Source organism: Ornithodoros turicata, unplaced genomic scaffold, assembly GCF_037126465.1.
Source record: "Ornithodoros turicata isolate Travis unplaced genomic scaffold, ASM3712646v1 ctg00000864.1, whole genome shotgun sequence".
Taxonomy (NCBI): domain Eukaryota; kingdom Metazoa; phylum Arthropoda; class Arachnida; order Ixodida; family Argasidae; genus Ornithodoros; species Ornithodoros turicata.
The window spans coordinates 554571-567116 of NW_026999408.1; the positions used below are offsets into that span (position 1 = coordinate 554571).

Consider the following 12546-nt stretch of genomic DNA (forward strand, 5'->3'; position numbering starts at 1 on the left):
GTGTCCAGGAAAGTGCTTCACTCGTGCTTCGAAAGGCGGGGAAACGAAATACTCGAAGGATCAGTGAGAGCCCCCTCCGTCGATTTTTCGCTCGGAGTTACGGTGAGTTACGGAACACAAACAGCATGCTTTCTTGTACGCGAATAATGAGTGCAGCCGACCTGTAGCGCGCGAGGTTTCGTAAGAGAATGGGAGAGGTTCGACGTCACTCCTGACGACAAAGGTAGACGACGGGAGCTTTGCACAATCCGGCTTGGCCGAAGCGACCAGAGTGTCATCAGAGTCGCGTCGTGCCTGACGAAATTTCAGTGGGGATCCTGAGCTCAACTCCCCGTTACGTCGCGGTAGCGGATCGGGCCTTCTTGCAATCCAGCAGCACTTCGCGTATTCTTGATTTTATTTTTATTTTTTAGGGTGAATGTCGAAAAATTCGATTGAAGACCGCGGGATGAATAAACCAGGGATCTGAATGATCCTACATGTCATTCCCACCTACTTTTCGGCCACGAGGTGCAATCAAATAACTGTCGCTGTGATGTTCCACGAGGAATGTTGAGCGACACGTTTGGAGCGTAAAGGTACATACACGATTCTCGTATCGCGCCACTTTCAGGGGTGTTCATATTCCAGGGGTGAAATTGCAGGTGGACAGCGGAACCGGAGCTGAAAAAAAAAAAAAAAAAAAGAACAGCAAAATCGCCGTGACATTTCACGAACGTCACTGTGCATCTACGACCTCATCCAGCCCAAATGACAGTTCTTTTTTCATAGATTGATTTTTTTACGACATTTCTTTCTTCTTCTTTTTTTTTTTTTTTGCAAAAGCCGTTAGGCGGTTTTTAGCTTTTTAGCATTTCTTCTACTTGTTTTCCCGGCGACCACAAGGGAGCTTACGAGGGCATGAGACAAATCCGGCATTGGTCTTCCCTTTTCTGTCAAGAAACGTTATCTGCGATGAGCTAATTTTCGAATTTCACTGTGGAAAATTCAATTTCTCCTAATTATTGTTCGTAAAATTACACAAAGTATGCGGCAAAAGCTTCCGTGCGTGAAATACCGCAGACATCTATGGCCTGCGTTCCCTGCACTTCAAATACTTATGTCACGTGGGTTACAGCCGCGCCGACCACGTCACGTGGGTATATCCTGAAACGCAGTGCAAGAATGTGATCTCTGTGACGGCCAACGCTCTGTTCCGAAACCGGCACGTTTCCCGTTGATCCATCACTATTTTCGACTAGTCTAGACGACCGCTATCAGTGCCCGCGGGGTCACACGTGTGCGCTTCGTGAATGGCAAGGGCACACGGAGAGCTTACGACCTGCTTGAGGTAGATTGTAGGATTGCATTGATGTATGAAATGAAGGTTTCTTGTGGCAAAATAGATTCCCAAGCAGCACAACATCTTGGCCGAATATCGGACCAATATCGGCATTGCCGGCCTAATATTGGTCCAATATCGGACCAATGTTGGACCAAGATGTTGTGCTGCTTGGATTAATGCATCGAATAACCAAGTACGTTTTATTATCTCCCTTCGTGGTAAACTCTCATATTTTGCTCTTCCGAAGAAAATAATGGGGTTTAAGGGCTGATATTTAAGCTTCGTATTTAGAGTTTACGTGAAGTCTGATAAAACGACAGTAACCATCAGGTTCCAAATAATTTGACAGAGCGTCTCTGGGGAAATCCGTAGTAAAGCACAAAACCGCATGGCCGGTGTGATCCTGTGTGTGAATATGACGCAATAGGGAGTTTTAGTATATCCGAAGGTGTTCACGATAACCGTTTCTAAAAGAAGATAAACCAATAGCCTTATTCCGCTGAACTGGTTGACATCACCTTGCTTATCTTTAGCAAGTTTGGGTAGAGTGGAATGTGTTCACGATAACGGTTCGGAAAACATGATAAGCTATTCCCTTTATTCTTCCGAAGTAGACGTTATCATGCTGCTGATCTTTGATTTCACAGCTTCCGTTGGCGTATCGTTGTCGTAGGACTCTTTCGATCTCCCTATAATGTTAACTAGAAGGTTTCCGATCAAATAGGTTTGCCACATAGTGACTATATGTAGCATATGCTCCACACCTCGTTGTAGTTCATCGGTTAATCCCGTCCGCCATCTTGAACACGTTGCAGTATCCACAGTGTTTTTTGTGCTCAAGGGATTCACCACAAAGATGCAGACATCAAGTGGGGACACCGTCGACGGCGCCATCAGTCTAGCAATGGGGACACAGAAAGCCCGCTAATGCTATGGGTTTCTAAACAGCACAACTTTTACAATATCTGTTCCCATAGTGGCATCTTCTGAAGTCGTAGGAGAAAAAGCTCATTCAGACCGCAAAAGAGTCCAGGTTTATTTGTCCCAGCGTTCTCATAATGGTGAGCAGCACTACCATAATCTTCACAGGAACACTTTACAGTAAACGGAGAAGTAACATAGTCAGCATTACGGAGTATATAATAAGGGAGAGAGAGTGGTCGAGAATAATAAACAAAAGATTGAGACATTGGCAGCAGCTGCTCCAGAACACTTAGTGAATACTTACATCTCAGGACGCAAATCACTTGGGTACGAGCCTTGAGTCTTAAAAGATTACCCCAGCACCTAGGCCTTTCCGAAAAGCGCCTTGGTGCACGAAGTGCTGGTTGTATCTCTTGATTTAGCCAGGGCAACCTTCAGAGATTCTGGTGTCGTGGTAAACGTGGACAGAGTGAGAAAGAACAGGTGTTTGCGAATGCAAGTACCCTGGAGGCAAGCTACAATGTATTGCTTATGACGCTATGAATGTGACCCTGTTGTGCAGTCATACACATTTAAGCGCACGTTACGATCCACTCACCTGGCTGTAGTTCAACGAGAATTGGAATTGAGATTAGAAATGAAAGAAACATATGAAGCTGTTAGTTCCGACCCATAACAAGACCTTGAACTTCGTTTCCATGTGTTCCAGCGTTTTATGCATTCGTGTGTGCAATTGGAAGATATCAAAATGGTGCCGCATGCTCGTGCGTACAGAGGGAATGCAGTTTCTGCCACGATCCTCAACGCCGTGTTCAACGTGCGGCACATTAATAGACCCCTTCCTGTTTGTAAACAAATGACGTCATAGTGTTTGACAGCGCCACCAATTTGGTAGAGTTGAACTACACTCGAAGCTAGGGCGAACAAGGTCGCGCCCGAAATCCACGGTCTTGAGGGGATCACGATGGTCCCTGAAAGGGACGCCACCTTTGGTCCTACTTTTCTTTTATAATTTTTTTTATAATTTTATTTTTTGATAATTTTTTATAATTTAATTTTTATATAATTTTTTATAATTTAATTTTTATATAATTTTTTATAATTTAATTTTTTATAATTTAATTTTTATATAATTTTTTTATAATTTAATTTTTTTATAATTTTTTTTAATAGGAGGCAGCGAACAAGTGCCCATTCGTGAGACACAGCCGTCCCCTTCCGATTTGTTTCGGTTTCGGTCTGTCTACCAACGTCATGATAAACATTTCTCGGGTAAGAACACTATTCGTGCGGCGACTTGTCCAGCAGAAGCGACAGTAACAGGATCCCGAATCCCTACGTCCAGCAAGTAATCCATCAAAGATAAGCTCCGTAATTAGCAATTGACAGTTGAGTAACTGCATAGGAGTATTGCGCAGTTAGAAACGTCGCGAAAGTTGTCTCTTAGGGTGCGGAGAAAAAAGAGTAGTGTGTCGTCCCTTGGCTCCAGTCCCAATATCACAGTGCCCCTGACATTGACGATCTGGATTTAGAAGTCTGGGAGCTGAAAGTATGCAGTACAGAAGTCGCGTACGTGAACTGCGGTCTGGCTCTGCTGCGTAGTGAGAACTTTTTCTCTTCATACAAATTTAGTAGGTTTCCAATAAGTACTGTAGCCAGGGTTGCCAACGCGAATTTGTTCAAACTAGGTGAGGCTCTCTCCGGAAGACGCGATGATCAAGAGTATAACGCTACACGACATGTATCAACTGACGTTCATCAACCATGCTATATATAGCGGAGAATCAATTTTCTACACCAATACATCGATCAACTGTGGCAAAAGAGAACGAAACGCGTCCTTTTCCCCCGAATTACCTTTAGATTAAATAAATTGGAAGTCCGTTCTGCCGTTGTGTTGTAGTTATGTCTTTTTTCCTGTATTTTTCCTGTACCATACTTCTGCACTGCGTTGGAAGAAAGGCTATTACTCCCAGCAGTGTGGTCTGACAGTGATGAAGCGCAAACCATTAGTAAAAAAGAACGTAAAAAAAAGAAAAGGAAAAGAACAGTCTGCAAAGGGAGAAATGCGAACCCAGCCGTCTCATATGATACAGTCAAGAGATAAGGAAGCTTTTTGTGTAAGGAATTCGATTTCTTTTTCGTGTGGACGCAACTAAGGCTGCACTGTTGCTGATACAAGAGCGGAGGCTGAAATGTAGGTCATCTACACGTTTCTAAACATCTGAAGCGAAAAAAGAAAAAGAAAAGAGAAAGAGAAAGCTCTTCCTTTCAGAATATGAGCATTATCTTCTCTTTTAAATGCGCAGAAAGCAATGCGAGTGCTTAGGATCCCAGCCACGAATTCCGAGCTTTGAAATGGCGTGCTTAGGAAGGAGGGTCATGCTAGAGCTGAATACAGAACGCTGTAATTATTTTTATAAAAGGAAAGCAGATTTACTGTAGCTGTAATTACTAGCTACAATAGCGAATGACGGTAATGTTGTGCCAGCGGCATGCGGCAAAAACGGCGTTCAATGTTACACACACAGAGAGAAGGGCGGGAACCTGTTTTTTTCTGTTTTTGAGTATCAAGGCAAGTTCTGCTTCAAAAAAACTGAGTAAATTGCATGTTGAGGTCATCAAATACAACGCCCATGGATTTTGTTCTTTGGGAGTTAGTGAAGTTCTTAGGGATATTTTACCCTGCGGCAGGATAAACAGGAAGCGAAATAGAAAAATCATACGTTCTATGTTGCTTTCATTAGTGCTGCGTTTCGTTGCCTTTGATATGAGTACGTCAAAAACGAAATTTTTCGTGCGTTCCTAACGTACAGGACTGAACAGCAGTTTACGGAACACGCTCCGGGGCATTCGTTCCTCAGAGTAACACGCTAGCAGCGAATGGTACCGCACGGACCTGCAAACACGTGACTGGGTTACCTATAGACACATGTCTATAAGTCCGTACGATACTGTTCTATAGCATGTAACTCCGAGAAAGGAATGCGCCGGAGCGTGTTCCGTAAACTTTTGTCCAGCACTGAACATTGAGGCGACAAGGTACACGAGAGAAATAGTATTTCGACTGTGCGGCGCAGCGCTCTGTACAAAATGAGGGAGTGAAAACTGGTTCCGTGTTTCCCGCTCAGCTATATTTTATCAGTGACAAATGCGAGAACACTGCCACAACATCAGCCCAAGTAGCACAACATCTTGGCCCAATATTGGACCGATATTGGCAATACTGGCACCAATATTGGGCTGACATTGCCAATATTGGTCCAATATTGGGCCAAGATGCTGTGCTGCCCAATATTGGGCTGACATTGCCAATATTGGTCCAATATTGGGCCAAGATGCTGTGCTGCTTGGGGTTTAGGGCCCCTCCACGCTCGCCTCAGCGTATATCGTCGGGGAGGGATGCCACGATATTGCACCGTTAAGAATCCACCGTTCAAAATCCCAGATTTCTAAATTAAAGCTCTAATGTGAAGAATGGCGGAATGGTATAGTGTTGAATAATACACATTACTGAGAAACCTCGCAGTATTGCGTGAGTTTGACGTCAGTAGAAATCATTGTCACGAATAAAAACCAGGTTTTTGGCGACCGTTAAGGCTGAGCATGGCGGTCACATCGGAGCAGCAAAAATTATTCGATTTTGGTTAGGTTAGATTAGTTTTCAGAGGTTAGGTTAGTTCAGGTGCTTTTTGACAGTCCACCACGCTGTTGGGGGGCTACCCACCGTTGGGCGCGCACGCAACGCTGCGCTAGCGCCGTTTGGAGATTTTGAGCATATGGGATTCTAAACGGTGGGTTCTTAACGGCGGCATATCGGGATACCCCCGTCGTTGGTGAGACGCGACCACAGCAGCGGCAGTTGCAACATGCTCAAACGAAACTGGGTGTCGTCCAGATCAGCAGATTTTACAGTCTTCCGCAATCACTTCGGGAAAGAGATGTTATACAGTGTCTGTTTTCTTTTGCGCAAGCTACAGTGGTAATTGGAGTAGATTTACACGCAAGGTCTGTCAGCGTATTCGTGTGGCGACATGCTGAGCGTGCTGCAGGGTATAGGACTGCGGATAATGTCGACCACCTGGGGTTTCTTTTGACGAGCGCTGGAAGACGTGCGAACTAGTGGTGTCATACCTCATTAGCGTGCTTAGCCCCCATGCACTGCGACAGATTACGAATTGTCTTTTCTGGAAAAGCGTCATAGATGTCGAGCTATCCAGTATAATTTACGTCACTACCTCTTCCAAGTTGACGGATTGCCGTACGTGTAATATGGGATGGAGCCGAAGCTCACGCCTGTTCTCCGTGCTATAGAGGTGTGTCAGTCGATTGTGTTACACTGCAAGCGTCAGCGAAGCTCAAGTTTCTCCCATACATAGCGGCCGGAGAAGACCGGATGCGGCTTTCCGAAGCGATATTACATTGCCTCTTCCCAAAACACAGAACGAACCGTTGTAACGAAAGCAACGCATTGCATGAAGTGTGTGCGGTGTCATAGTCATACGCAACGAGCTTTTGTAACAACTGATTACTTTTAGTCGACACTCTTTGTGTTACGTGTACAGTACGTTGCACAAGTTGAATCGATGGACGAAACACGTAACATTGGTCGCCTTTGCGGCGCGGCACATGAATGTTGCCTTCGTCGTTAGCTCCCGTGGCTCAGTGGTTAGCGTGCTAGCCATGTCACGTCGAGACTGGGAGGTACCCGGGTTCGAATCCCGGTGCCGGCTGTGTTGTCTGGGGTTTTTCCGGGGTTTTCCTCAGACGCTTTCAGACATATGTCGGCACAGTTCCCCTAGAAGTCGGTCCAGGACGCACATTTCCCCAGGGCGTCAGTCGTGACGTTGTCTACATACGTGAGGCCGACAACGGCAAGCCCTTTCACCATCATCACCACCGTCTTAGTCGTTGCTGCGCTGTTGTTACTTGTTGGTAGCTTTTGGTCTGTCACGCTCTGGTCGCCCAAGATGCTTGCGCTTGCGCTCACAGAACGTGGAGAATTATGAAGGAGAATGTTGCCTCAGTGCCCTCGCAGTTCCATTTTTTCCCATCAGGTGTCACCGTCATCGTTTGACGGTTGGGTGAAACAACAATGGCACACGGTAAGAAATAGTAGATTCGCAGAAAAGTGAGGAATTTGTCCTTGACCGTATTCCCTGTGACAGTGTGTGTCTGTGCATGAGAGGAGATGAATAGAAGATGGGTCACGTGACTTACCAAACAAGGGAGAAACTCTCCATGCATGTGGTCGTTGTCCCGATATGAATGATGCTTTGTAAACCGAAACTCCTTTCGTCGCCGATGCTGAGTCAATGCCGAAACGCATATGGTCCAGGTAAAACTTGTCACGTTATTTGAAGCCCACCGGCGGCATGGCCGACGGATAAATGCGTCCGTTCTTTGGCGGTAGCCAAGGCCGTACTGGTATCTGGGAGGTGGTTCGAATCCTATACCACCGGCTGCGCTGCCTGAGGTTTTCCCCCTGGGTTTTCCGGTAGACTTTCCAGACGGACGTCGCCCTTCCTGCTGTCCACTCTCCATCTATCCACGTCTGAAAACGTCCCCTACGTTCTTACGAGACTGCCCGCGAGGTACTGGACAGTGTTGCAGTGAGCATCTGGAAAGCGTACTACGACATCGCAACGCGACGCCATAGAACACCAGGGAGAAGGCAGCCGTGGAAGGAAACAATTCTCAACAACTCAACTTGAAATCCGTATTAAAACCATTCTTCGGGAATATACGTGTTTGAGAATTCCACTGCTCACACTATTAGGCAGTGATGGCCAGTAGTTAACTACATGTAGTTAAACTACTAGTTAAACTACCTGATTGTAGTTAAAGAGTAGTTATCAACTACTTGCAGAAATGTAGTGGGAACTACTAGTTAAACTACTATTTGAAGTAGTTAACTACAGTAGTTAGGTTACTGAAGGTGCCAACTACTTCCGATTTTGCCGCAAGCTTTACGGCACGATTGTGCTTCCGACTTTTACCTTGAGCTACTTGTTTGATGAGAACGGACGTGCAGAGCAATTGTGTCGTGCATGTGTACTAAATCTTCACTTTTAATGCTTGTCTAGTGAAGCCTCATTTGCTGTGAAATAATTCTGCAACTTAGTTTATCGCGTAGGCACAGAAAGAATTTCGCCTCAAGCTTTGTATTTGACGATCGTGGCAATGGCTTAAGCCAAAGTTTATCATTGCTTGTGATTCATATTTAGGTGTCCAAGAACACTACAAGAGATTGGTGTTGATGGACAACGTTAAGTAGTTATAGATGTAGTTAAACTACATTGCAGTAGTTAAAGAAGTAGTTTTAACTACTCCCATGAAAAGTAGTTGAACTACTAGTTAAACTACTCAATCGCAAAGTAGTTAGTAGTTATAGTTAAACTACTGTAGAAGTAGTTAGTGGCCATCACTGCTATTAGGTGCATACTGGTTTCATTCAGCACATACGTTTCCGTTCACGTTGGTTCTACGTTGCAAGGAGGGAAACCCATTTCTACTCCCTATTTCTACCTTTCCTTGTCGGTATTTGTTGTGCTTGCAAGATCGCAGGAAATCAGTGGTTCGATAGAGCTCTCGAGAGATATGTGAGTCTCCCGACCGTCCACGAGGATGTCTCACGTTGTGCTTGTATGGATGAGCGTAACCTTTGGAACTCTCCGCCGGGGAAAGCCAGTCGTCGATGCAAAACATCAGACTGTCGAATGCTTGCGGATGTGTTATGAAACCTGCTTTTGTAGACGGCGGCAGTACGAGTGTTTCTGTGACGTTTCGTCGAAGAAATGTTCCAGTGGTATCTGATGTACTCCACTCCTTTGGTGGTAGCGTATCAATACGGTGGTTACATTATATTATTGATGTAGAAGGTATTTCTGGATCTGTTGTATTGGAAACCGTTTCACAACTGTTAACTTTCACGCGTGTTTCGTTGTTTAGGTGCAGTAAGGTGTATTTCTATTTCCGATCCGCATCTGAGACGTTGCCATGCAAGAATGTGTACCACGTACGTAGATCGGCATGTAGAACCAAATGGAGTATGTAAAACGAGACTGTGTTTAGTGAACAGGCACGACAGTCGTTCTAAATGCTAAATCCACACGTCACAGATCCGAGGGCTTGGTCTCACACGTGTACGGTACCGATGCAGACAGTATTGGTTTATTCCACATTTTCACGGCATCCTTTTAATAGGGATGATGGCTTTAAAAGCTCCCCTACATTTTAGACGTTCTTGCGCGAATGAGGTCGTAAAGATGCTTACAACCCATGATGTCAAGTGCAGTCATCGGCTTCGGGGTGCATTGCTACAGCTACTTATGCGTGACAATCCGACGCTTTCCACAGGCGCCATGAAGGGAGTGTGCGTCACGCTGTGACGCGCGTCTTGCGCCAAGCGTTGGCTGCAACAACAGTTACTATCACTATCGTAATAGAGATTACGTTTACCACACCGCTCGCACACTCCTTCGATGGTGGCCCGCTAGGAATGTCTCGTATACCGAAACAGTTTTATGTAAATCTTGAATTCGTAACACAATACAAGCTTGAGGTAAAGTGAAACACAGGCCTCGCTGATGTTCCAGATCCACCTGAGACAGGGCATTCTAAGGTTACGTTCGTTTATTCGACTCGAACAACTCGAGAGCCGAGAGAGTAGACTCTTGGTGGGCGAAAATGCCGCGGCGCGGCTCTCATGACGTAGCCCACGTGACACTAACTCCCGTTCTAAAATTCGAGGATTCAACACTAGAGGTGCTCAATAGTCGACTCGCAGCGACTCTCCTTTCGAGGTGGGTCGCTAGAGTCGATGACGTATGATGGCTCTCATACGTCACGACTCCGACTCGCGGGTCGCGCGAGTTTAATAAACGAACACACCCTAAGGCTGCGTTCCAATACCCCGGTTAGTCGACTGCCTAGCGGTCTAACCGGAAGTGCCGCCATGTTAAGTCTCGTTCCAAATCTCCCCAAGTCCGCTATTCAGTCGGCTACCGCCTAGTGCGCGTCGATGCAGTCTAGTTATACGCCTGACCATCTGACAACCGGGATGGAGACGCGCGTTGACGGTACCAGCGTGCCCGCTGTTTCTGCTGGCTTTAAATGTGAAGTTGCACATAGTTGTATGTTTTTTTTTAAACTGCGTAGAGAGTTGCAACACATGTTCAGTTGTGAAGGTGACAGTTTATGCACGATGTCCTACAAACTTAGCGCATTAGAGTCCTGCTGCACTTGCGCCGTACGTATTTCTTGCGTGAGCAATCGGCTAGTCAAGCCTGTTCCAACAGTGACAAGCAAAGGGGTCTACTCAGCTACCTAGTCAGGCGGCTTCGCGAGCGCGAGGTATTGGAACGCAGTGTAAATTTCAGTACACTGTGCAGCTCCCTCTGGTGGAACTTCTACAGTCGGCTGCTAATGACAGTCGATCGATGCTTCATCTCAATGAAGCTCTTGTTCAGTGAACGAGATAACGTATAAATAAAAGCGAACTAAGCGAAGGCCGTTTCATTCCGTGCTTCGGTGTTTCCTATGCAGTGACGTCAATCTCTTTCCCGTCAGGGGCGAATGGAAGGAGTGGAAACACTGGGCACGTGTAAGCCGCCTGACAATGTCTCCTAGCGCGATTAGATAACCTGCGCCACTGAGAAAGGAGGTTACGTGTTCCATAGGAATGGAGCCTATAAGTGAAAGGTTATTTTTCCTGGCGTCTCGGGACCTTCTTCTTGCACTTATGAGGGCAATTGTACGAACACACAAATATAAGAAGGGGCTTATCTTTCTTCCAATACGTGGATAAATATTGACGTGCACCTATCGTCGTTTCGGAAGCTGGGCGCTTTTGAGAGGCGCTCTTGAGATTAGCAGGGTTTGTTGTGATTACATCAGATTCACTGCCTGACCTTGTTGAGAGAGTGAAATAGGGGGGAATATGTTTATTATATAAAAAAATAAATAAGAGGGAAAGGTTAGCCACCGCTATGGCGGCTTGCTATTCCCAGGAAGGAAAAAAAATAAAAATAAAGGCAAACAAAAGGAAAAACAAAGAAAAAGGGGAAACAAACAAACATAAGAAAACAAATAAACAAAAGAAAAACAAATAAACACCAACAAATAAACAAAAATAAAAACAAAAGTGAAATAGTAGGACTGTGCGAATAGTCAGTTTGAAAGCAAAGCGAGTACGAAGGAAATGGTTAATCGGAGCTATATGTGCAGTATATGAGCGGACACACGAACTTACAGAATAAATACGTCAGATACTGTGGTGTCGCTCATGCTGGCGGTTGTCTCGCTGCGTAAAGTCACGAATTATCATTATATTTCGCTTGGACGAGACATCGATTCGATTCGGAAAAAAGGAACTCGATTCCGAAATCGAATTGAATACGCAATTATTCGCTTGAGTATTCGAAAAATTCGAATATTCGCACAACCCCATTCATTATCATTAATTTATGTTTTGTTGTTGTTGTCGTCTGAAGGGCCTCATTACTATAAGGAGGGTATAATGCCACGATGTGGTTCATTGTTGCACAGGAAAGAGCGACCGAGGCAAAGAATTAATTAACTACCGGATGAAAAAAACTGTATGCTTCTCTCTCAAAATTATTGCTGATGCGGCGGACGGCATTTGAATCATCAGGTGGGGGAGGGAGAAGTGTAAACTGCAAGACAAAAAAATGACAAAAGAAGAAGAAGAAGAGAGAGAGAGAGATGGGAAGGGCAGCCAATCGGTGTGTCTGCTTACTATTCCGCAAGTGAGTAATTAGAAAACAAAGGCGGATGAGAGACTAAAAAAAAAAAAAATGTAAGAGGAGAGTAATGTGAATCTTGGGTAAAATCCGCTTATATGTGTGTCAGGTTGCAAGCCAAAAATAAGTATTTTTGACACTTTGGCTATGTTGTCTATGCGGTGTCGAACACATCTATGTGTCAAGTTAAGCTCTAACGTCACTAGAGCGAGAGCTGCGGCCATTCCCATTGGTAGTCGTGAGCACGTGACCCTTCAGTCGCCCACTGAAGCACGCAATGTACTGTCACATTTGCTTCGCGCCGCTGACACGGATTCAAAAAAAGCAAAAAGAAATGCATTGCAAGTGTGAGTATACATAGGGGTGGCGGTGTAGATCAATGTTGTTTGCTTAGTGGATAGCTCCTGCGATATGAAGCACCTCATTCAAAAGATACCTTCCAGTCACACCCATGCACTTCAACATGCAGTACATTGTGATAAAAGCCAGCCCGGTACAATGATTCGGCCACGCATCACTATTAACTTATATTTC

At 45.2% G+C, this 12546-nt stretch overlaps 1 protein-coding gene across 1 annotated transcript in view; it reads left to right on the plus strand.

Annotated features, from left to right (window-relative positions):
- The first annotated feature begins 15 nt into the window (after positions 1-15).
- Positions 16-12546, plus strand: part of LOC135375471 (endothelin-converting enzyme 2-like) — a 180373-nt gene continuing 167842 nt past the window's right edge. Inside the window, exon 1 of the mRNA XM_064608164.1 lies at positions 16-102. The gene's annotated coding sequence lies outside the window, so the exon portion shown is untranslated. The remainder of the gene's footprint in view (positions 103-12546) is intronic.